The 26,374-nt window shown below is 47.5% G+C and overlaps 1 pseudogene; it reads left to right on the top strand.

The window, feature by feature from the left end:
- Positions 1-25,474, top strand: part of LOC142312831 (uncharacterized) — an 87,689-nt pseudogene extending 62,215 nt beyond the window's left edge.
- The last annotated feature ends 900 nt before the right edge of the window (positions 25,475-26,374 follow it).

The following is a 26,374-nucleotide window of genomic DNA, read 5'->3' as shown; positions in this document are numbered from 1 at the left end:
AGCTGCATGGAGTCAGGCAAGGCTGCAGATGGTAATGCTGGCACAGCCACCCTCTCCCAGAGAGTTTTGGTATAATGAGACCTTTGATGGACCCAGTGATCAATAAGGCTGGGATCAAGTGATCAAGGATTTAGCTGCCTTAAGAGAGGGAGGAGTCTCATTCATGACCAATGCCTCCTTCGGACACGCACTGAAAAAACTGACTTTTGAGAGCAGGATCGTTCTACAGTGTGTCCAGAAACCAGCGCTAGAATTCAGCACAGTAATCCTCTGCTGGACTGGTACAGTGTAGTTGACCACAAGGTCGAAATGTTGTACAAGACCACATGTCGAAATGTTGCTGCTTATTCACATCTGATGCAATAAAGGACAAAATTCTTTTTCACCCAGAGAAACGCTGTCATCTTTAATAGTTTGGCACAGTGTAGAGTCATCCAGCGACACACTATCTTGATTACGGAGAATAACCTGTCCACTGACACAAACCCAGGAGGCAAGGAAATAGTCCATGCTCATAGGTGTCCACTAAGGAGCAACATCACAATACCCACCCACTGTGAAAATACAAGAGTATTTCCCCAACACACCAAACAGCCTGCAGCAGTTTACCAGCAACAGATTATCAAAGCACAATGAATGTGATCACATAAGCTATTATCAGCATGTGAGATCAGTTCCACCATCTTAAAAAGGGCAGAGACAATTGTGATAGGTTTCCTGCAACATATGACTCAAGCAGTAATCCACAGGCTAGCAGAAATTAACTCCTGAAAGGCCAATTGATAACAAAAGCGCAGCTGCTTGACGCCTTTTGCAACTAAGAAGCAGTATTGTGTGGAGTGTCTGAGTCTGATATGTGAACAGCGACACAAGTAGTCCTGACACTCGGCGAGTGTAGAGTGTTGTGAATGTCAGTTATGCTTTTGCTGCTGTGAGGCTCCCTCTTGTGGCCAGGAATGGTTTGGACAGAGACCAGGTGTGTTGAGTAATGGGCGTTTCCATTGCTAACTCTCTGCCTATTTAAACCCTGGTTTGCTAGCAGGCTATGCCGGATGTCAGTTGTTCTTTGTTCACCAGCCTGCTTCATCCTGCTCCAGACCACATCTACCCCAGATAAGTGCTTGGCTCTTTATTTGTTGTTTGGTTCTTTTTGCTCTTATCTGAGTTTGTCATTTACTGTGGTTATTGTCAGTTTATTTGCATGCAGGGATCTTCCCTCTCAGTTGCTTAGCTGGGAAGATCCCTGCAGCTATGTTTGGAGTATTGCTCCTATTAGTCCATGTGTTTGTTGCTTCTTGAATTTGTAATGGTTCCTGCTTTCTGTTCATTGGTATGACAAGAGCGCCTGGTATAGGACGGAGTTCAGATCTAGCGATCTGAGGGCTTTTTGTGCTATCAGGTTTTTGGATTTTTGCAGGGTTTTTCTCTGGCCACCATCAGTCCCTTTCCTATCCTGTCCTATTTAGTCAGTAGGGCCTCACTTTTTGCTAATCCTATCATCTATCTGTGTATTGTGTTTTCCTATATCACCGCAGTCTTTGAATGTGGGGGGCTTGCTATTCTTTATCTATTTTCTGAGGCAGAGAGTTATTCATCTTTCCTTCCTTTAGGATAGCTAGTTCTCCGGCTGGGTTTGCTGTGCACAAGATGTTAGTTCACCCCTCGGCTACTTCTAGTGTTGATGGTTAGTAAGGGGATGGCGGCCAGATTAGTTGCCAATGCTCTTGTCACCTTTTACCAATGATTTATGGTGGTCTTCCATGGTTCCGGATCATAACAGTAGAGCCAGATGCCATGTGACATAGGTATGAGCAATATGAAAATCATACCTGAAGCCAGATAAAAAGGAGAGAAGTTGACACAATCTTTGCATTGTGTGTCTGTGAATAGCACATTAAGCATGGAGAACAGAAAGAGGAAAAGAGAACTAAGGACTTGAGTTCCAAAATTGATGAAAAATATCAAAAATTTCAAGGTTACAAGTGCATCTCTAGAGATCTTGATGTTCCTTTGTCCACAGTGCAGAACATTATCAAAAAGTTTACAACCCATGGCAGTGTACTAATCTCACTGGACGTGGACAGCAGAGAAAAATTGCTGAAAGGTTGCAACACAGGATAGTCTGGTTGGTGGATAAGCAGCCCCAATCAAGTTCCATAGACAATCAAGCTCTCCTACAGGTTTAGGATGCACCAGTGTCAGCGCAAACTTTCCTTCTCCATTTCATTAAAATGAAATGCTATGCCAGGAGACTCAGGAGTATCCCACTGCTGACTCAGAGACATATAAAAGCTAGATTGCACTTTGCTAAAATGTACGTGTGTAAGTCACAATGTTTCTGGGAAAGCATCTTGTGGATAGACAAGACCAAGATAGCACTTTTTGGTAATACATGATTCTTCTATTTACCAAAGGCAGAATTAGGCCTAAAAAGAAAAGTACACAGTTCCTACAGTCAAATATGGTGGCGGTTCAAAGATGTTTGGGTTTGAAGTTGTTTTGCTTCCTCTGGCACTGGGTGCCTTAACAGTGAGCAAGGCATCATGACATCAGAAGATTACCAAAGGATTTTGGGTCAGTCGCAATGTAGTGCCCAGTATCAGAAAGCTGGGTATGCGAACCTAGGTCATGGGTCCTCGAGCAGGACAATGACCCTAAAGCCTGCTTTACACGTTACGATTCTGCATACGATATTGTATGCGATCGTAACCGCCCCCATCGTATGTGCAATTTGTTGAATGTGCCGCACAGGCGATTCACCCCCGTCACACGTACTTACCCATCCATACGACCTCGATGTGGGCGGCGAACGTCCATTTCCTGGAGTGGGAGGGACGTTCGGCGTCACATCGACGCCACGCGGCAGCCGGCCAATAGAAGCGGAGGGGCGGAGATGAGCGGGACGTAAACATCCCGCCCACCTCCTTCCTTCCGCATTGCTGGCTGGGAGCCGCAGGACGCAGGTAAGATCTGTTCATCGTTCCCGGGGTGTCACACACTGCGATGTGTACTACCCCGGGAACGATGAACAACCTGACGTTCAATTCATGAGGAATGAACGACGTGCTTGCGATGAACGTTTTACAGTTCAATCGCAATCGCACGTAGCTGTTACACACTACAATGTACCTTACGATGCCGGATGTGCGTCACTTACGACGTGACCCCGCCGACACATCGTAAGATATATTGTAGTGTGTAAAGCAGGCTTTACATACTTCAAGAAATCCCCAGAAATGGATGGAAACAAAGCACTGGAGAGTTTTCAAGTGGCAGCAATGAGTCTGGATCAAAATTACATTGAACATCTGTGGAGAGATCTTAAAATTGTTGTTGGGAAAAAACGCCTTCAAATATGAGAGACCTGAAGCAGTTTATAAAGAAGAGTCTAAAATTCCAGTTGAGAGGTGTAAAATGCTTGTTGATGGTTATAGGAAGGGATTAATTGCATTTACCTCAAACAATGTGCAACCAAATATTAAGTTGAGGGTGCCAACAATTGTGTCCGGACCACTTTTGGAGATTTGTGTGAAATTATATCCATACATGTGTATGACAAATCATGTTTGATTCCTCTCAGTGAGAGAAACGAAATTATAATCTTGTAGTTCTGATAACTTTTAATGGATAACTGTGACGCCCTGGACCCCAGGGGTCACAGTATAACATCACATACACACACCCCCCCTCCCCTGGTCAGGAACACCCGTCAAACAAAAACCCTTGTTACCTCCTCCAGGGTCTGATGTCCACACCAGGTGGGGCGGAGCCAGGCGGTTGGCCCCACCCACCGAGGAGTTCACAGGCCTGGAGGCGGGAAAAGTTGTTGGTTGAGTTTTGGAGTTGAAGTGGAGAGGTGGGAATGAGAGGAGAAAGAACTGTGAGTGTCTGGGTTGGAGCCCAGGCACTATCAGCAAGGTCGGCAGACGGTGGTGGCCGTCTGCAGGAGTAGGTGGACGTCTGCGGAACCGTAGGACCGGGTTCGGGCGTTGGCCCGCCGGTATCAACCCGGGGAGTGGATTGAAGCCAAGCACCAAGGCAGGGTACTCAGACCCCGACCAGGCTCGGAAGCCGCCGTAACGGTCAAATTCTCTGATTGCGGTCTGGACCTCAGGGGTCCATTCCCAACCAAGTCCTGTCAGAAGGCAACAGCCCAACCCGTCCAGATAAGAGCCACCGCCAACGGCCAGAGATCCAAGGGCCAGCACCTGCGGGCAAAACGGGCTCTCCCGACACGTACACGCCAGGGAGCGGACTACCCGTGGGAATCCATAGGAGTCAAACACTTACACATAGGTGCAGGGATCGACAGCCACCATCAACCCGTCCGGGGAGAGTGAAGATACCGCAGCCGACTGCAGGCCCCGTTCATCCAGCCGTTTGGTTTACCAGAGACTCTGTCATTGACTACCTGAGTGAGTACACCCGGCACAGCACTGCACCGTAACGCTGCCCCGCAACTGCGCTGCCTCCCCGCACTGGCACCTGCACCTATCCCCCTACTCACCAACCCCCAACCGGGGCCCCGGGACCAATAGCCCTACCCATGGAGGGGCCAACACCTCAGCTGCTCCCCGCCATCGCTCCCGGGAACCCCCGTCACCAGCAGCGGTGGTGCCCATCATCACTACAACCCTGTGGGTGGCATCACAACCGACATCCCACCACCAAACAAACCCCCCCTTTTCACTTGTGGGTGAGAAGGCGCTGCTCGAGCCCCCGGGTCTGGCCCCGTGCTTGAGCCACCGAGGAGCAGAAGCACTGGACCCGAGGACCAGCGATTCCCAGGCGAGCGGCGTTCTCCCCTCCGCCCGCGACAACTTGGCGTCATGAACAGGATCCTACCCATCTACTTACCAGTAAAAGTGCGCCTTGCAGTCACCGCCGGCGGTGTCCGGCCGAAAATTTTTAAATTCCGCCATCTTAGCCGCAAAAAGTTCCCGCTCGAGTCGTCTTCCCCGAGCAGGGAAGGCGCGAAAAGCAAAGCCCCGCCCCTAAAGAAGGAAGTGTCGGAGAGAACCAAGGGGGGGCGAGAAAAAGATGTCTGCGCCTGACGGGGCTGTCGGAGAGGCGCCGGACGCGGTCGCGGCAGTGCCCGGAGATGGTAATATGGCAGCCCTCGCTCCAGCCGCAGGGGCGGGGGGGGGGGGCGCGGGTCCAGCGGTCGCCCAGGTAATGCCGATCTCCTTGCCCTATGTGCCCGGTGCTACCTGGCTGCCGCAGTACGATGGGAAGCCTGATGCTTTGCAGGCGTTCCGGAAAAAGATGAGCCCGGTCCTCGACCTGTATGCCATGACCGGCAGACAGTGTGCTGCGGTAGTGCTAGGGCAGCTAACCGGCGCGGCTGAGCAGGAGACGGAGACCTGGACCGACGCGGACCGGGCCGCAGTGACTACCATTTTTGAGAAACTCCAAACCGCTTTTGAGACCCACATAGAAGCTAGATTGCGGATGCAGTTTTACCAATGCCGACAGCGACCTGCAGATAACATAAGAGACTATGCCTTGCGCCTGCAGACTGCCCTCCGTACGCTGAAACGAGTGGACACCATTAATGATATGGACAGCAATAAGATGCTAGTGGAACAATTCCTGCAGGGGCTGGGGTCCACGGAGGACCGCAAGCAGCTGCGGCTGTGGGCCCTGGAACATCCCGATCTGGACTTTACAGTATTGAAAGAGCGGGCCATCAAGGCCCTGCAAGCCCCAAACCCTGATGCTCCTGATGTGGCCCCATGGCCGGCTGAAACCACTCCCGTCTCGGTAGCACCTCCCCTTCTGGCTCTACCGGCCCCTGCAGTGCCCGGTGGGATGATGGAGGAGCTGGCCGCACAAGTCCGCCGCATGGATGGAGACCTCGCCCGGATCCTCGCCGCACTCTAGCTTCCGACGAGAGTCAAGCCCCCGGAGATCCAGCTTGCCGACAGCCCGGAGGACATCCCCTGGATGCAGCGGAGGAAGACCAACGACCAGCTGTATAGACCCCCTACCTGTTACAGGTGCGGCAAGCCTGGCCACTACTCCAGGCGATGTCCGTTAAACGAGCAACCCCTGGGGCCAAGGGCCAATCCTCAGGAGTAGACCCTAACGGCCCTACCGATTGGCGAGACCGGTACGTTGGAGGCCGCCCCATCATCCCCTTGGCGGTGGACGGCGTCCCGACTATAGCCCTATTGGACACAGGATCGCAGGTAACCACTATTGTACCAGCGGTATTGGGATGATAGTGAACTTGCTTCCCCTGATGACAGCCTGACCATTATTGCGGCCCATGGGCTCCCTATGACACAGGAGGGCTTTAAAGAAATGACCCTGACCGTGGGACGTACTGAGTTAAAACACCAAGGGATGATTGTGGTACTGGATGAATCCAGTGACCGTAACCCAAAAGTAATTTTAGGGACTAATGTAATTGAGCATTGTATGGGGGAAGTGCTGAGTCTGTTGCAACAGTTGTCCGCCACTGCAGGAGGGGGCCGACAGAGGGCAGTGCAGCGTGAGATCCGGTCCCTCCTGCATCGGCAGCAAGTTAACTTGACGGGTGGAGAGATTGATGGAGTGCGGGTGATGGACGTAGCCCCTTTGGTGGTGCCACCAAGGAGCGAGATGATGATTTAGTGCAGGGCAGCAGTAGGTCCCCAGGGGTGCGATTACCCGGCGATGGTGGAACCCACGCCTTCAGAACACTGGCCCACGGTGATGGAGGCCAGAGGGGTGATTGACGTCAAGAAGGGGAGAGTTCCTGTGAGAGTGCTGAATTGTGGAGAGGAAGAAGTTAGGCTTCCCCGTTACGCTACCATTGCCAAGATGCTTACCATAGATCCCCACGCCATTCACGAAGCCACCCCTCCTACCTCTGCACCCCCAACCAATAGCGGCACACCCCCCGAACAACTAGAGGAGTGGTGCCAGGAATTACATGTAGGCACTGAAACTACACCCACGCATCACAAAGAGGGGGTATACAGGGTAGTACAGGAGTATGAGCAGGTCACCAGCAAACACCCGCTAGACTTCAGGAGGATTAAAGGGGTTCAACACCTTATCCCCACGGGCATACTTCCACCCATCAAAGAAAGGTATAGGCCAATCCCACCAGCACACTATCAATGCGCTAAGGACATGTTGAGGAACATGAAGGAGGCGGGGGTCATCCGGGATAGTTGTAGTCCCTGGGCAGCTCCACTGGTGCTGGTGAAAAAGAACGATGGCACCATGAGAATGTGTGTGGATTACCGGAAGATCAATCAAATAACGCATAAGGATGCCTATCCTCTCCCCCGTATTGAAGAGTCGCTGGCTGCGCTGAAAACTGCTAACTATTTCTCTACCCTCGACCTTACCAGCGGATACTGGCAGGTGGCCGTTGTACCAGAGGATCGTGAGAAGACTGCATTTGCCACCCCTATGGGACTCTGCGAGTTCAACAGCATGCCGTTTGGGCTGTGCAATGCCCCTGGGACCTTCCAACGGCTTATGGAGTGCTGCCTGGGACATCTTAATTTTGAAACTGTCTTACTGTCTCTGGATGATGTAATCGTGTATTCCCAGACGTACGAAGCTCACCTGGAGCACTTGGTGGAAGTGTTCGCGTCCCTTGCTAAGTATGGGATGAAGCTGAAACCCTCCAAGTGCCATCTGCTGAAGCCTAAGGTGCAGTACCTCGGACATGTGGTGAGTGCAGAAGGTGTCGCCCCAGACCCTGAGAAAATTACCGCTATTCAGGACTGACCGCGGCCGACCACAGTGAGGGAGGTGAGGCAGTTCCTGGGCCTGGTGGGCTATTACCGCCGCTTCATCAAGGGGTACACGAAGATGGCTGCACCAATGCAAGACCTCCTCGTGGGACAGACCAAGGGTGGTAGGACCCCCGGACCCCCATTTGTGTGGGAAGAGAAGCATGAGGAGTCCTTTCACCAGCTGAAGTCAGCCTTGACCGGGGAAGAAATTCTGGCGTACCCCGACTACAGCCTCCCGTTCGTCCTTTACACCGATGCCAGCAATGTGGGCCTGGGGGCAGTCTTATCCCAGGTCCAGAATGGGAAGGAGAAAGTGATTGCCTACGCCAGCAGAAAACTCCGGCCCACGGAAAGAAACCCCGAGAATTACAGCTCCTTCAAGCATGAATTCCTAGCCCTGGTGTGGGCAATCACCGAAATTTTTAGGCATTACCTCGCGACGGCGAAATTCACTGCCTACACGGATAATAATCCGCTGACCCATCTGGATACGGCAAAGCTAGGCGCACTGGAACAGCGGTGGGTGGCTCGGCTGTCCAACTATGACTTCACTATCAAATATCGAGCCGGCCGCAAGAACACCAACACGGACGCGTTATCCTGGATGCCCCACCTGCCTGATGGGGGGGGTCGGAAGATGACGACCTCGAGGAAATCGAGTTGCCCGCGTTCGACCGGCCATTGGCCGAAAAACTTTGTGTCAATCAGCAACAGGTGAACCTGGACCCGCTACCCAGTCAGGGGTGGCAAGAAGCACAGGACCAGGCGCCTGCCGTCCAGTTGGTCAAGACCATGATTGCACAGGGCTCCTCCAAAATGGATCACTCAGCTCCCTCTGAAGCCCAGCGGCTGTGGAAAGAAAGAGCCCGGCTATGACTGCATCAAGGGAAGCTGTATCGGGAGCTGATCAACCCGAAAACTCATGAGAAGGTTCGCCAGCTGGTGGTTCCTCAGGTCAGCGTGCCCAAAGTCTTACAGGCGTACCATGATGGCGCTGGGCACTTCGGGTGGAAGAAGCTGGAGATGTTGCTGAGAGAGCGGTTCTATTGGAGTGGGATGCGGGAATCTGTGGAGGCCTGGTGTCTAGAGTGTGGTCCCTGTACACTGAGAAGGAGGGATGAAGTCAGCTAGAGAGCCCCCTACAGCCGATCGTCACCCATCAACCGCTGGAATTGGTCGCCTTGGACCACGTCAAGCTCGCACCCAGTCGAAATGGGTATACCTATGCCCTAACCATCGTAGACCACTACTCGCGGTTCATGGTGGTTGTTCCAATTAAAGATCTGACAGGCCGTACCGCAGCGAGAGCATTCCAGGCCTACTTCTGTCGACCGCATGGGTACCTAGAGAGAGTGCTCACAGATCGGGGTCCGGCCTTCGAAGCACAGGTGTTCCAGGAGTTTTGCCAGTTGTACGGGTGCAAGAAAATCAGGACCACACTATACCATGCCCAAACCAATGGGATGTGTGAAAAGATGAATCACTTAGTCCTGGGTCCTAGGTCCTCAAGACACTACCGTTGGACGAACGAAACCTGTGGCTGGAGAAACTGCCCGACCTGGTAGAAATGTACAACAACATTCCCTGTAGTTCTACCAAGTGTACACCCGCGTATTTGATGAGAGCCCGACCGGGCTGGCTGCCGGTGGACCTGGAGATGGGCCTGGACGCTCCGGAGGCCCTCCCCGCCACTGCAAACTGGGATACCAAGCGGCAGGCGCAGTACCGACGGATTCAGGAATATGTGGAAAAGAATCTGCGTCAGAGCCGAGGAAAACAAGAGCAGCGCTTCAACAGACGGGCTCCGGCTGCCCCCTTTGAGCCGGGGGATATAGTGCTGAAACGGAAGAGGAGAACCCATAAGCTTGATGATCAGTGGGAAAGAACCCCGTATGTCATACAGCCCACTGTATGGGAGAACGAGAAGACTTATCTGATTAGTCGTGACCAGGGGAGAACCATGGCTACAGTTTACAGGGATCACCTGAAGAGATGCCCACACCCCTTACGATTGGCAAGTGAAGTCCCAGTCCCCATCCCGAACGGGGAAAAGAAAGAGGTGATCCACACAGTGATGGGTGACTTCCCAGCAGACTGGCCTAGGCAGAACGACGCGGTGATTATTCCGGTGTTAATGTTCCCATAACCCGTGGAAGAAGTGGAAACGGAAATAACCGCCAGTGAACCGCTTGAACCAGTGCCCAGGGATATACCAGGCCCCCATAGGTCTCCACCTGCCATACCCGACAGATGGGAAGAGGAACCCGTTGTCTCCTCTGTCCCAGTGCCCCCCAGTGACGTCATTAGTCCCAAGAGGTCCACACGTCCCAACCTAGGTAGGCCCCCGCTTAGGTATAGGGAAACTGCCATCTAGGGGTGCCGTATGTTGATTGTGTAAATATCTGAATGAATGAGTACTAATTATCCGAGGCTGTCACCTGATTTGCAAAACAACAGTTATCCCTGTTGGGACCTACAGTGTGATAGCCCGTTGGCTATGAAGAGTTTGGCCCCCGTTGGGACCCTTACATGCTTGCCTTAAAAGTCCAAACCCACATGAGAAACTGCTCATGAACATGGCCGAGAACTAGCAGGCCACCCACGAACTTGTGGGTTTGTAAATAATTGTGGGCTGGAGTCCCGTTAACCGCCTCCGGAGAGGCAGGTTGGAGGAGGGACCCGCAGCAGAGCAGGCTGGGGTCCGGTCACCACCAGGACCAGTGACTATCCTCCGGGGTCACGGGTCCCCCCTGGACGTGGGGCCCCCTGAATGACAGTCGGGTGCGAGACACCGTACCCGTTCCCGCTTGGGCAACCTGAACCAGGTTCTGTTTTCCGGACTGGGGAAAAGGGGTGCTTCCCGTTTCTTAGGGGCAGCATCAAGGTTTAGGTTGTTTGGGTGGGGAAGCGGAAGAAATGGGACCCGTCCGTGTTATTAAAAATGTTTTATTAATGCTTGCAACGTTTAAGTAACATGCCTCCCGTCAGGGAAGATTTAAAAAAAAAAAAAAAAAAATGCATTCTACTGTTTTTCCCTGTTATTTATCTTTTACAGAAAATAAAACCGGTGATGGACGGGCAGCCCGCAGACGGTCTGCGTTTTACCAAGGGGGAGTGTGACGCCCTGGACCCCAGGGGTCACAGTATAACATCACATACACACACCCCCCCTCCCCTGGTCAGGAACACCCGTCAAACAAAGACCCTTGTTGCCTCCTCCAGGGTCTGATGTCCACACCAGGTGGGGCGGAGCCAGGCGGTTTGCCCCACCCACCGAGGAGTTCACAGGCCTGGAGGCGGGAAAAGTAGTTGGTTGAGTTTTGGAGTTGAAGTGGAGAGGTGGGAGTGAGAGGAGAAATAACTGTGAGTGTCTGGGTTGGAGCCCAGGCACTATCAGCAAGGTCGACAGACGGTGGTGGCCGTCTGCAGGAGTAGGTGGACGTCTGCGGAACCGTAGGACCGGAGTCGGGCGTTGGCCCGCCGGTACCGACCCGGGGAGCGGATTGAAGCCAAGCACCAAGGCAGGGTACTCAGACCCAGACTCGGAAGCCGCCGTAACGGTCAAATTCTCTGATTGCGGTCTGGACCTCAGGGGTCCATTCCCAACCAAGTCCTGTCAGAAGGCAACAGCCCAACCCGTCCGGATAATAGCCACTGCCAACGGCCAGAGATCTAAGGGCCAGCGCCTGCGGGCAAAATGGGCTCTCCCGACACGTACACGCCAGGGAGCGGACTACCCGTGGGAATCCATAGGAGTCAAACACTTACACATAGGTGCAGGGAACGACAGCCACCATCAACCCGTCCGGGGAGAGTGAAGATACCGCAGCCGACTGCGGGCCCCGTCCATCCAGCCGTTTGGTTTACCAGAGACTCTGTCATTGATTACCTGAGTGAGTACACCAGTGCCATCCGGCACAGTGCTGCACCGTAACGCTGCCCCGCAACTGCGCTGCCTCCCCACACGGGCACCTGCACCTATCCCCCTACTCACCAACCCCCAACCGGGGCCCCGGGACCAATAGCCCCTACCCACGGAGGGGCCAACACCTCAGCTGCTCCCCGCCATCGCTCCCGGGAACCCCCGTCACCAGTAGCGGTGGTGCCCATCATCACCACAACCCCGTGGGTGGCGTCACAACAGACATCCCACAACCAAACAAACCCCCCTTTTCACTCGTGGGCGAGGAGGCGCTGCTCGAGCCCCCGGGTCCTGCCCCGCGCTCGAGCCACCGAGGATCAAAAGCACCGGACCCGAGCGCCAGCGATTCCCAGGCGAGCGGCGTTCCCCCTTCCGCCCGCGACATAACAAAAATAAAATAAATGTTGTTACACAGCAAGCTTTCAAGACTTCTCAGGTCTCTTCATCAGGCATGGTATAACAAAGTATCTGAAAAAAAACACACATATATAATATATATATATATATATATATATATATATATATATATACAAACAGAGCCTCTACTTTGTGTACATATATTTGTGTTTCTTCAGATACTTTGGAAAGTGCATTTGCCAGCTCGAGTACTGTGGTCCCTGTAAATCTGCCCGGGCTTGCAGGTAAGATGGTGACCTGTTCCTGCCGATGGCGAGTGGGCCCCCCGTTTGTCCAGGGCCCTGACACTTGCCCGGGTGCGGACACCGGCCCTATTTATGAAACCTAAATCCAATTTTCATAATAATTTGGTAGGTGATGTAAATGAAAACCCCTATTTATTATAATGATGGCTGGACCATTCATAACAAGCAGTTACCTACTGTGTCCTCCATTTCCTTATTGATTGTAATTTTACGAGCAGGAACCTCTCTCCTGTAACTAGGTGTTACTTTGTCTAATTGTCTCTACGTGTCCCCACTGAATTGCAAAATGCTGCGGAATATGTTGGCGCTATAGAAATAACATCATTATTATGACACCCAGCACAGCAGAGTCCTGCACACTGAGGAGCTGATCATGTGACCCCTGACTCCTCCCCTCCATGTGACGTCATCACAGGTCCTGTAAGCACAGAGCAGCCATATATCCAGTGTGCGACTGTGCGGCTCTGCAGGAGGAGGTATGTGGAGATTCCCCATTACTGGGCGCAGGGGGCATTAACCCCCTCAGTGCTGGTGACATTTCTCATCTCGCTCCCATATAAGTCACTGATGGACGTCTCTTCTCTTTCTCTGGAGCTCCTGTTATTTCCCGCTGATGTCGCCGTATGTGGGGTATTTCTGGGTCGTGTTTAATAGAAGGTTCTGGTAACATATAAATTATTAATGAGGTTTCTTCCTTCTCCTTATAAGTATCCTCCTCTATTGTCTGCCATTAGAGCCGCGCTCGGTCTCCGCCGTCCCATAGACGATGAGTAGAGAGAAGCGCACACATCTCCAGGGGAAACCTCTCTGCGGTTGTATATACCGGACTAGTGTCTGTCGTGGTTTCTTCAGGCGACATTTATAATTAATGACTCCTGTAAATCATCCTCAAGGCCGCTGCCCGGGACCCTCCCAGTGTCCGCTCTATTTGTATTTTGGTCTCCTCCATATTTCTGGAGTCCCTGTGACCAGAGCAGCTCCTGTAGTGATAATCTTCACCACTCTCCGTGTAGACGTCAGATTCTGGCGAACGGACATAAACCTGATGGTGTTCAAGCCGTGCTCCATCTTTATGGCACATATCCCGCTCTCAGCGTCTCCACCGTCCTCGGCTTCTGGTATCAGTGACAAAGCTGCCTTCATAGGATATCAAATGTTTCTGTCCAATTAAAGAGAGAAAATATAATATACACTCGTTATATCACCCGATATGTTTAACCCTATTTTCTCCAATAATTGTATTATTACATGGGATCTTTCTGATGTTACATCGTCATCTTCTCCCCATTCAGGTCCCTACAATATCGGATCCTCTCAGATCCTCTATAGAAGAGAATTTTCCTGATTGACCCATCAAGGATGGATAGGGACAGGGACAAGATGGCGGAGAGGATATTACACCTCACCCTAGAGATCCTCTTCCGGCTTACTGGAGAGGTGAGAGATTCTGATGACGTCACATTACATCATTCTTATCTATGGGAATAACAGATGGACAGAACTGGAGAGGTGAGGACTCTGGAAATGTCTGTAGTGAGATTTATTAATGTGTCTCTCCATAACCAGGATTACACAGTAGTGAAGAAGACCTCTAGTGACCGCTGTCAGGCCCCTGTGTCTGAGGGATGGGGAAGACCTCTGAGCCCAATCACGGGGCCTCCACCTCACCCCCTGATACATGAGGACATCAATGACCAGAAGATCCTAGAACTCACCTACAAGATGATTGAGCTGCTGACTGGAGAGGTGACACTGCTGGGAATGTTGGGACATTATACAGTAACGCTATGGAGGGATCGGGGGATGACGGTATCATTGTATGTGTCAGGTTCCTATAAGGTGTCAGGATGTCACCGTCTATTTCTCCATGGAGGAGTGGGAGTATTTAGAAGGACACAAAGATCTGTACAAGGACGTCATGATGGAGGATCCCCAGCCCCTCACATCACCAGGTAATAGACAGGACTAAATACACACGCCTATAATTATCTGTATGTAAAGAATGAATTCAGTCCCTGTCTGTGTTTCCTCCAGTTCTATCCAGTGAGAGGACAACACCAGAGAGATGTCCCCGTCCTCTTCTTCCACAGGACTGTAAACAAGAAAATCCCAATGTTCCTCAGGATCATCAGGTAGATGGAAAGAAGGTGTCATGAGATCTCCCCTATGATGTGTAGACAGCCGTGAAGCTTTTGTGATCTGTCTTGTTTTAACCACCGGTATTATACACTGAACAGCCAATTTATTAGCGACACCATACATACAGTGTGTCCACCCATAACCTGTCCACTGCCATTAACTTGAGAACGGCGGCAGCTATAGGAATAAAAGTGGTGTCTAGGTATAGTAAAGTAGACATGCACTACGCAATGAAACCACCTATAGCACCACCTGGTGGAAAACACCGGAGTTAGCATTTTTATTTCGAAAACGGAACAAGATGGAGAAAAAAAGTGAATTACAAACTTGTAGGGAATCATCAATTCAATCTGAATCAACACCTTGAATACAGAAATGCTATGATTAGAGCGTGTAAAACTCACAAGGCTCCGGACGTGAAGCGAAACCTCATGGAGACCTTCCTACAAGTCATTGGGTATGGTGGCTGCGTGGAGTGGCCTCCACACTCACCTGACCTGACCCCATTGGACTTCTTTCTGTGAGGTCACATGAAACAGCAGGTGTATGCGACCCCTCCACCAACATTGCAGGACCTACAATGACGTATTACAGATGCTTGTGCAAACGTGTCACCTACCATATTGCACAACGTGCAGCAAGATACAGAATGCTGTCCAGAGTCCAGATGTGCATTGCAGCTGACGGGGGCCACTTTGAGCATCAAAGTTAAATGAGCGCCAAATGCGTGAACAGCATTCAATGTTTTGGGGGCTCATGGGTATCATATCATAGCATTTCTGTATGCAAGGTGTCGATTCGTATTGAATTGATGATTCCCTACAACTTTGTAATTCACTTTTTTTCTCTATCTCGTTCCGTTTTCGAGATAAAAATGCTAACTCCGTTGTTTTCCACCAGGTGGCGCTATAGGTGGTTTCATTGCGTAACGCATGGCTACTTTACTATAGCTAGACACAAGTTCTATGCCTATAGCTGCTGCCATTCTCAAGTTAATGGCGGTGGACAGGATATGGTGGGTGGATACACTGTATATAGTTCAATGTCCCTGGAGGGCAGAAGAATATAAAGTGATCGGTTTTCTGTGGGAATTCACATTAGAATGACAAACAAGAGTGATAGGAGCAACCTTGAATGAGGCACAGTCATAGATCATAGGGTCTGGACCAGTATTTCAGAAACTGCCAACCTCATGGGCAGGTCCGGCTCCAGATTTCTGTGGGCCCTGGGCGAAAGATTCTCAGTGAGCCCCACCCACACATAGACATGCACAGATACATACACATACAGGCATACGTACACATATATATTTAAAAGGAAATTCACAAAAACACATATAAGTGAGACAAAAATCTATACACTGTCATATACACTGACATACATAGATACAGATCATACATGCACACACAGAGACATTAGCGATATTTCTAATATTGAGAAGCCGGCAACAGCCTCATTCACCTCCCCGCTTGTCTTCATCCAGCTCCTCCTGGGCATGTGTCTGTGCTATGCTGATTGGTGGCCGTCACATACAGACATGGTCGCACATAGAGAACCCTAACACTGCTGTATATACATCACAAGAGAGGCTGGGGACATACACATTACTTGGGGGTATACATATTACTGAGGAAAGGGATATACAGCAATGGGGGCGATACAGCTCCAGAGGTGTCATACAGCTCTAGAGGGGGGCAGTGGCTCTGGGGTGGGGGGACAAACAGGTCTGAGGTGGGGAGGTGACATGCAGCTCTGGGGATATACACAGCTCTGAGGGTCTTTACAGCACTGGGGTGGAGGTGACATACAACTCTGGGGGTATAGCAGTATGCAGCCCCCATATTCCTCCATATAGTGTTATGAAGCCCCCATAGTTCTCTATGCAGCCCTCATATGGCACTATGCAACCCCCATATAACATTAAGCAGCCCCCATATAGCACAATGCAGACCCATATAGCATTAGGCATCCTCATGAAGTATACAGCCCCCATATAGTACAATTCAGACCCAGATAGCATTAGGCACCTTCATGTAGTATACAGGCTGCATATAGCACAATGCAGACCCACATAGCATTAGGCACCCTCATGTAGTATACAGCCGCCATACAGCACAATGCAGACGTAGATAGCATTATGCACCTTCATGTAGTATAGAGGCTGCATATGGCACAATGCAGACCGACATAACATTAGGCACCTTCATGTAGTTTACAGCCGCCATATAGCACAATGCAGACCCAGATAGCATTAGGCACCGTCATGTAGTATACAGGCCGTATATAGCACAGTGCAGACCCAGATAGCATTAGGCACCCTCATGTAGTATACAGCTGCCATATAGCACAGTGCAGACCCAGATAGCATTAGGCACCCTCATGTAATATACAGACAACATATAGCACAGAGCAGAGCCAGATAGCATTAGGCACCTCCATGTAGTATAGAGGCTGCATATATCACAGTGCAGACCCACATAGCATTAGGCACCTCTATGTAGTATACAGCCCCATATAGCACAATACAGACCCAGATAGCATTAGGCACCTCCATGTAGTATATAGCCGCCATATAGCACAGTGCTGACCCAGATAGCATTATGCACCTTCATGTAGTATACAGGCTGCATATAGCACAATGCAGACCGACATAACATTAGGCACCTTCATGTAGTTTACAGCCGCCATATAGCACAATGCAGACCCAGATAGCATTAGGCACCGTCATGTAGTATACAGGCCGTATATAGCACAGTGCAGACCCAGATAGCATTAGGCACCCTCATGTAGTATACAGCTGTCATATAGCACAGTGCAGACCCAGATAGCATTAGGCACCCTCATGTAGTATACAGACAACATATAGCACAGAGCAGAGCCAGATAGCATTAGGCACCTCCATGTAGTATAGAGGCTGCATATATCACAGTGCAGACCCACATAGCATTAGGCACCTCTATGTAGTATACAGCCCCATATAGCACAATACAGACCCTGATAGCATTAGGCACCTTCATGTAGTATACAGCACTTATATAGCACAGTGCAGACCCTGGTAGCATTAGACACCTCCATGTAGTATACAGATTGGATATAGCACAGTGCAGACCCTGATAGCATTAGGCACCTCCATGTAGTATACAGTCCCCATATCATTTAATGCACCTCCATGGTTGTCTGGCCACCACGATTACATAAATACTCACTTTTCCTCGTTACCCCGCTGCTCCGGTCTCCTCGGCGCGTCCACTGCTGTCTCTCTGACCTCTCAGCAGGCGCGCAGTGATGACGCCACCACGCTCCGCTGCTGAGCTGTCAGAGGCTCAGAACGTTGACATTGTCAGACATAGCAGGGAGAATGGTGAGAGAGGGAGCGTGCTGCTCCATCTCATCATTGCTTTCAATTGTATCGGCAACTGCGATGCCGATACAATTGAAAGTGCGATCCTCGGCGGGGGGGAGGCCGGTGACAGTGCGGGCACTGGGCCCCCCTGCCACCCCGAGTGGGCCTCCTGGCATCCCAGGGTCCCAGCATTTGACCGGGTTTGCCGGGTGCTGATGCCGGGCCTGCTCGTGGGATTTATAGTTTGCATGGTGTAAGGAGTTTACAGAGAATGTTGTGATTGAGGAAAAACTTACATTGAAAGGGGATCATGTAGATGTAAGCAACTCATAAAAGAAGATATCAAGAACTGTTCTGAGGAACAGGTGGTACACAATTTAAGCAAATTGAAACTGAATCCTTATTAAAATAGGAAATTCAAGTGATGTGATCATTTCAGTCTGGTAAAGGTGGAGTAGTTTTTCTGCACAAATCCTGCGTCCTACGATACCTGTGGATTGATGTTTGGAAAGTTGGTCTTTGCCTAAGAACTGTTGCTTACCAAGTTCATCACTTCATGACAGCTGTTTACCCTGTGGTAGAAGGACAATGCCACATGCTACAAGGTTTTGTAAAAAAGTATCTTGTCTTTATCGACCAACATTTCAACACCAAGTGCAATCAGCAACAATAATTTGCTGAGATTCTGATTGCCACTGAGGTTTAATGTGCTACTAGATGGGGGTCTGTAATAATGTGGCCATTCAGTGTATGTTTTATACTTGGTGGAGATGTCAGGATAACACTGATCATAGACATTAGATCTTGACTGGATGATCTCATAATTTCTGGTTATGGAGACTGCTGGTTAGAATTAGGAGCTGACAGGTTGTATTTATGCAGGAAACCTACAGCTACCATGTTTTTCCAAAAATAAGCCCTAGAAGGAATTTTCAGCATTTTCAGTGTAAGACTTAAATAAGTCCTAGTCACAGTCTAATAATGAAGTGTCCATGCAGCTAAAAAAAAGGTTAAACAATACTGCAGGAAACTTCATTATAGAAAGCAGACAGTTCCAAAAGGGAGAAGACAGATGACCCTGCAATCATACTCACCAGATGCCGAATTGGAGGACCTGCGGTGGAACGCACACCCACACACATCAGATCACACCCACATACATCAGATCGCACACCCACACACATCAGATCACACACACAATCATACATTAGATCGCACACCCACACACATCAGATCACACCCACATACATCAGATCGCACACCCACACACATCAGATCACACACACAATCATACATTAGATCGCACACCCACACACATCAGATCACACCCACATACATCAGATCGCACACCCACACACATCAGATCACACACACAATCATACATTAGATCGCACACCCACACACATCAGATCGCACGCACAATCACACATAAGATCACACACCCACACACACTCACCACATCAGGCGATACCGATTGCTTCTAGCTGACAGAATCCCGGGATGCAGTACAATAGAAAGCATAGAAGACCTGCAGTGGAACGCATCTATGTGTTAAACTGCTGAGTCCTACATGCATTCCAGCCAGGTCCTCATTCTCCACTGCACTGGGTCCTACTGTCCCCCGCTGGCCGGAAGCAATCCGTATCGCCGGATGTGGTGAGTGTGTGTGTGTGTGATGTGATGTGTGATTGTGTGTGCAATCTGATGTATGTGAGTGTGTCGGCCAAAAGCGGGAGGACCACGTGGAGCATACCTGGCGGGAGCGCCCGCCAAAGATCGCAGGAGGACCGGGAAGCCACGCAGATGCCCGGGGTATGGTAAGCATGATTCTCCTTGAAAGGGGGGGTGTCTGTTTTTTTGAGGGTGGGGTTTGTAAACTTAGTTGTGTTTCCCCAAGAATAAGACCTACCCGAAAATAAACCTTAGCACTTTAAACACGGTATCTACTGCTGTTATGTCAGTTGTGGTCGCCATGTTGATTTATAATCTTTTCTGTTTTGTAACACGACTTTTCCATCTGTCTATGACTTTTACAATATTTGTTTCAGGGTGAAGATCTGACTCATATTAACACTCCAGAGACATATATGAGGGGTAATAAGTGGTATAAGGTGGAAATTCCTACAGATAACCGCACAGGTGGGTAGAAACTGCTAAATGCAGAGAAGTCACAGATTTTATTCATCCACTTGCTAATACACCCTGAAAATATAATATAATTATATCAGTCAGGAAGCAAGTCAGATGCAAGATAAGATCAATTTTAGCAATAGTATAACCTCAATTCCAAATATTTTGGGATGTTGTACAAGATGTGAAGAAATCAAGAATTAAATGATATGGAAATGTCTTATAACTATATTTTATTCTCAAGATAACATAGAATACAGATTGAAAGCTGAAAGTCGGACTTTTTTTATTCCATTTTAACAAAAATTATCTAATTTAGAAATTGATGGCAGCAACACAATCCCAAAAAATTGGGCCAGGGTCATGTCTACCATTGTATATACCAACACTAAACAAGTAAGGGAGTTCAAAAAATGTCAATTAAAGCCTACATGAAAAACTCCACACATAAATAGATAAAATCATTTGTATTTTTATTAAATTCTCAAAATAAAAACACTTAAAAAGGGAGAAGAGGACACCAGATCAAAAAGGTCCAAGCGATAATAAAGTATAAAATACAATCAATTTTCCATGGAAAAATAGATAAATATGGTTACATAAAATGCAAATGCATAAAACAACCAAGTGCCAGTAAAGCGTAATATTACAGGATAAAAGATAAATACAATATAAGGCTTTAACTTGTGCACTAAGTGGCAAAGAGCACCATAGATAGTAAAAAATGAAAAAATAAAGTGCAATGCATATGATTCACAACCAGGTGGCAGTGGAGAATGAGAAAAAATTATGAAAGTGCAATAGCTTCAAAAGCCACTAGGTGGCATAGAAACGCCTATTAGGGTAAAGTATAAATATAAAGTGTAAAGTGCATATTCTCACACGGCCACAAGGTGGCAATGTAACCATACAAAAGAAAGTCCTGGTCAGAAGAACCAGAGACTTAAGTATATTGTGCCTTGCCCAGCAAAAGGACGCTGTACAAACAAGTAATTACTGACCAAGAAGGATGCAAGAGGGAACATCAGATAAAGTAACCACATGGAAGATAAAGAATGTATGTATAATTACCGCAAGGACAACCCTTGACACGTGTTTCGCCGTCGCTTCCTCAGAAGGGTGGTCGCTTCCTCAGAAGGGCTGTTACTTTGCTGCACTTGTACCTGAGTCATTTATGGATAAGTAGTTTATTTATTTATCCCACCTGTGTGTCCTCCTTGTGTCTTTTGTAGTGTTTACTGGGGTTGACGAAGATCTCATCCCATCCATTCCCTATTTCAGGCCCAGCACTAGGGATACCTAGGGTCAGCTATCCGGCTCGGCACCTAGGTGCAGAACCTATCTAGGGTGGTGAGTAAGCCCAGGGACCAGCGTTACGTTTGCTCAGGGGAAACCATCTTCTTCTTTCCTAGACACATCTCCTTTTTCTTTTGCCGTTCGCTTGGTACTTCCCCGTACCTAGCGTGACACTAGAACACGGTGTCCATAGTTTCCATAAAGAATTATATTCTGACCTCAAACAGTTTAACATTTTGCTGCAGACTATTTTAATTGAGCTTTGGCCAAGAGAAGACGGCAATGTTTCTGGATTGTGTTGATATATGGCTTTTTCTTTGCACGACAGAGCTGTACCTTGCATTTGTGAATTGCATGGCGAACTGTGTTGACAGACAATGATTTTTGGAAGTATTCCAGAGGCCCATGCAGTGATTCGTGCATCCAAGTTATGTCTGTTATTAACGTAGGGCCAATAAATTACAAGCCTCCAATATTGTGCACAAGCATTTGTCCGGCACCGCTGAATCTATTGATGGTATCATGTGCTGCAGATGGTGAAATATTCAAACCCTTTGCAGTTATAAATTTGGGAACGTTTTTCTGAAATTGTTCAACAATATTTAGATGCAGCTGTTCACAGATTGCTGAGCATCTGACCAACTTTGCTTCTATCCCTCTAACATGCTCTTTTTATACACCATCATATGACTTAGTTGAAAATTGACCCTCAAGCTGTTTTTCATTAGTCCCAATTACTTTTTCGGCCTTTTGTTATTCCTATCCCGCTTTTTTTTTTAGATGTGTTACTGCCATCAATTTCTAGATAAGTTAGTTTTTTTCAATAAAATCGAGAAATGTCTAACTTTCAACTTATGATCTGTTTTATGTTGTGTTGTGAATAAGATATGGCATTGAGAGATGTCCAAATCCATGCATTCCATTCTTGCTTTCTCTATATTTTACATAGTATCAAAGGGATACTCATGCCAATGTTAAACTTGGAGTCCGATATTTAATAATTAATGTCAGCTTTGACTACTAATAACTAATATCCAATAGTAAAACTACCGTAAAGTTCCCTGTTCCTTTTGCTAAATATATATTAACCGCAACTAAATGAGACAAACCAGTGTACTAATAAAGAATATGTACTATACACACCAAAAGTAACTTCCCACACTAATAAAATGTGCAGTAATAGCACAGAATTAAACCTACTGTAACCTAATATTATCTCCCACCCACGTTACCTAAAACACACACATAAAGGCAACAAAAAATCTCGACACATCCATCCAAGATAAAAATAGAAAATCTTTAATACATCAACATGTTTAAAAAAAACAGCAAGAAGCAGACGCGTTTCACGCATATACCTTTACTCATAGGAATACCATGGTAGAGGGGCAGCGCCAATACATGAAGCGGGTGTCAGCTTTAAAATCGAGGGGATCCAGTCAGCAGGCACTTAACAAAGGAGGTGTAATACGCACAAGGAGCAGGTTCCATCTTTGAACCTTTAAATCAACAAGGAGGTAGCCAATACTTAGCATAGGGTACAGCAAAAGCAAAGGAAGCAGGTTACAGCTTTGATTTTAGAGCAGATGCAAGTAATACTTAGCATAGGGAGCAGTCTGTCTTGGACACTGAGGTCCAGGAGCACACCCTTAGCCCTACAACCCAGAGACAGCACCCTTAGCTAGCCCTACAACTTAGGGACAGTGACCTTAGCCATACAACCTAGGGATAACACTCTTAGTCCTAGTAAACAGGGACAGCACTTTTAGTCTTACAACCCAGGGACATGTCTCTTAGCACTACTAAGCAGGTACAGCGCACTTAGCACTGCAACTCAGGGACAGCGCCCTTAGCCCTACTAAGCAGGGACAGTGCTCTTGGTCCTATTAAGCAGGGACAGCGCTTTTGGTCCTTTTTAAATAGGGACAGTGCTTTTATCCCTACTAAGCAGGTACAGTACTCTTAGCCCTCCAAAACAGGTACTTTACGCTTAGCCCTACTAAGCAGGGACAGCACTCTTAGCTTTACCAGACAGGGTCAACGCTCTTAGCCCTGCTAAGCAGGTACAGCGCTCTTAGCCATACTAAGCAGGGACAGCGATCTTTGTTCTACTTTCCAGTGACAGCGCTCTTAGCTCTAATTCCCAATAACAGCTCTCTTAGCCGTACTACCTAAAAAAAATGTGCTATTTGCCCTAGGACCCAGGGACAGCTCTCTTATAGCTCTACTACACAGGGACGTCTCACTTTTAATCTTACTACCCAGGGACATCTCTCTAATAACCCTGCTACCCAGGACAGCGGTAGTATAGCCCTATTATCCAGGAACAGTTCTCTTTATAGCCCTACTACCCAGGGACAGCTTTTGTATAGCCCTACTACCCAGGGAGTGCTCTCATATAGCCCTTCTACCCAGGGATGTCTTTTGTACAGCACTACAACCCAGGGACAGCTCTCTCATATAGCCTTTCAGCCCAGGGACAGCTCTAGTTCAGCCTAAGTACTCAGGATCGGCTCTTCTATAGCCCTACTACCCAGGGAAAGCTCTAGTATAGCCCCTAGCCAGTTTCTGCATTGCAGTCCATGCTTGTACCGTGTTGCAAGGAGATCTGCATGAGCCCTTACAATTACAAGTGGCACTTTAAAGGTAATCTTAATGCTGATGTGGCCCTCAGTGAAAATGAGTTTGACATCCATGCTATAAAATGTATATTAGAATTAATATGCCTAAAATGCACTGTTATTAAATAATAATATTAATGGTTTCATTTTTGTCAGATGACTGTACCGGGAGCTCAGAGGAACATATATTTTCAGATGTTAAAGCAGATAACCATAGTATCACACCAGATACATATGAAGAGTATGCCATTATCCAATTTGCACCTCCAGCGTTTAAGAGCATAGATGTATCATCTGATCCTTGTCAACAGGTTCTTTCTACTGATTCATCACAGACTTTTAAACAAAATAAAAATAACCAAAGGGATGGTAAACATCAAAAAGTTCACACACGAAAGAAGCCATTTTCATGTTCAGAATGTGGCAAATGTTTTACAGACAAATCAACTCTTGTTACACATCAAAGAATTCACACAGGGGAGAAGCCATTTTCATGTTCAGAATGTGGGAAATGTTTTAATCAGAAAACAAATCTTGTTACACATCAAAAAATTCACACAGGGGAGCTGTTATTTTCCTGCTCAGAATGTGGGAAATGTTGTACTCGTAAATCTGATCTTGCTAAACATCAAAGAACTCACACTGGCAAGAAGCCATTTTCATGTTCTGAATGTGGGAAATGTTTTAATCAGGTATCACAACTTGTTACACATCAGAGAATTCACACAGGACATAAGCCATTTATATGTTTAGAATGTGGGAAATGTTTTAATCAGAAAACAAACCTTATTACACATCTGAGAATTCACACGGGGGAGAAGCCATTTTCATGTTCAGAATGTAGGAAATGTTTTGCAGACAAATCTACTCTTGTTAGACATCAAAGAACTCACACCGGAGAGAAGTTATTTTCATGTCCAGACTGTGGGAAATGTTGTTCTCAGAAATCTGATCTTGTTAAACATCAGAAAACTCACACAGGAAAGAAGCAATTTTTATGTTCAATGTGTGGGAAATGTTTTTATCAGAAAACAAATCTTGTTTCACATCTGAGAATTCACACGGGGAATAATGCATTTTCATGTTCAGACTGTGGGAAATATTTTCCAAAGAAATCAAATCTTGTTACGCATCGGAGAACTCACACAGGGGAGAAGCCATTTTCATGTTCCCAATGTGGGAAATATTTTACAGTGAAATCAAATCTTGTTAAACATCAGAGAATTCACACAGGGGAAAAGCCATTTTCATGTTCCCAGTGTGGGAAATATTTTACAGCTAAATCAAATCTTCTTAGACATCAGATTATTCACACTGGAGATAAAACTTTTTCATGTTTAGAATGTGGGAAATGTTTTAATACTATATCATTTTTTGTTGCACATCAGAGCACTCACATAGGGTAGTAGCCATTTTCATTTTTTGTTTAATTATTGACAAACTGCATGTTACAGTCCTCATACTGCTAAATTCAAAGAAAAGTCATATGTCACAGAAGAGAAATGGAGAGCAACTTAAAGCACTAATTGATGATTATGAAATATGAAATTATTAATAAATATTTGTTATCAAAAAGGAAATAGAACTAAATAACTCATGTAGACACAGAATGAGCAATGTGATAGAGGTAAAATATCTTTGTACCATGTTAGCCAGTAGAGATAAAAAAAATTGTTTTGAGCTGAGAGTCCTCAGTGGTTGATATCTTTTAATGGCTAACTGAAAAGATGATAATATATAGAAAGTTTTCGAGACTACTCAGGTCTCTTCATCAGGCTCAGTAAAACACAAAATCTGAAGAGTCACATATTTATACACAACAGGACATAGGGTAGTACAGTATAGAGACCCATCAATCAAGCACTGCGTTGGACCTTCTTTGGCTTGATAAAATACAGCAGTTCGGCTTCAAATGAAGTGCAGTCATATTGGCCCAAGCAAACAGGATCACAGCTTGCAGGTGCTGCAAAAATGGAACCATTACATACTGGATTCATTTATTTTTCCCTTAGACATCAATGGCAATGGAAATGGTCATTTCTAAAGATGAGTGAACTCGAGGTTTGGTGTTCGTACCAAAGACAGACTTTACAAAAAAAAGAGAGTTTGTGTTCAGAGTACTGGTGCTTTACATTTGTAAACCACTTGCGCAAGCATCACTGTGCTCAGGTACGCACTGGGGTTAACAACAGCATGATGGGATGCAGTGTGCACCCAAAAAAAATAAGCAGAAAACCCTGCCCCCCCCTAGAAGTGATCTGTTTATGGCTGGCTACATGTGGCTGGAGACCGGAATTGCCTAATTACCGACTACCCCTGGGGGTCCGGGTCCCAAATCGAACTTTTTCAAAAGTCGGGCTGAACCCGCCAAACTAAACTTCCACAGGTTTGCTCATCTCTAGTCATTTCCTGTTACAGCATATTTGTGCTAAGAAACAATTAATTGTGTCTTTGAATATAGTAGTTGGAGCATCATTTTTGGTGGGCTGTAATTATCTTGAATGTGAGCTGCCTGTTCCTCA

The sequence above is a fragment of the Anomaloglossus baeobatrachus genome, chromosome 5, assembly GCF_048569485.1.
Source record: "Anomaloglossus baeobatrachus isolate aAnoBae1 chromosome 5, aAnoBae1.hap1, whole genome shotgun sequence".
Classification (NCBI taxonomy): Eukaryota; Metazoa; Chordata; class Amphibia; order Anura; family Aromobatidae; genus Anomaloglossus; species Anomaloglossus baeobatrachus.
This window is presented reverse-complemented; position numbering and strand designations above follow the sequence as displayed.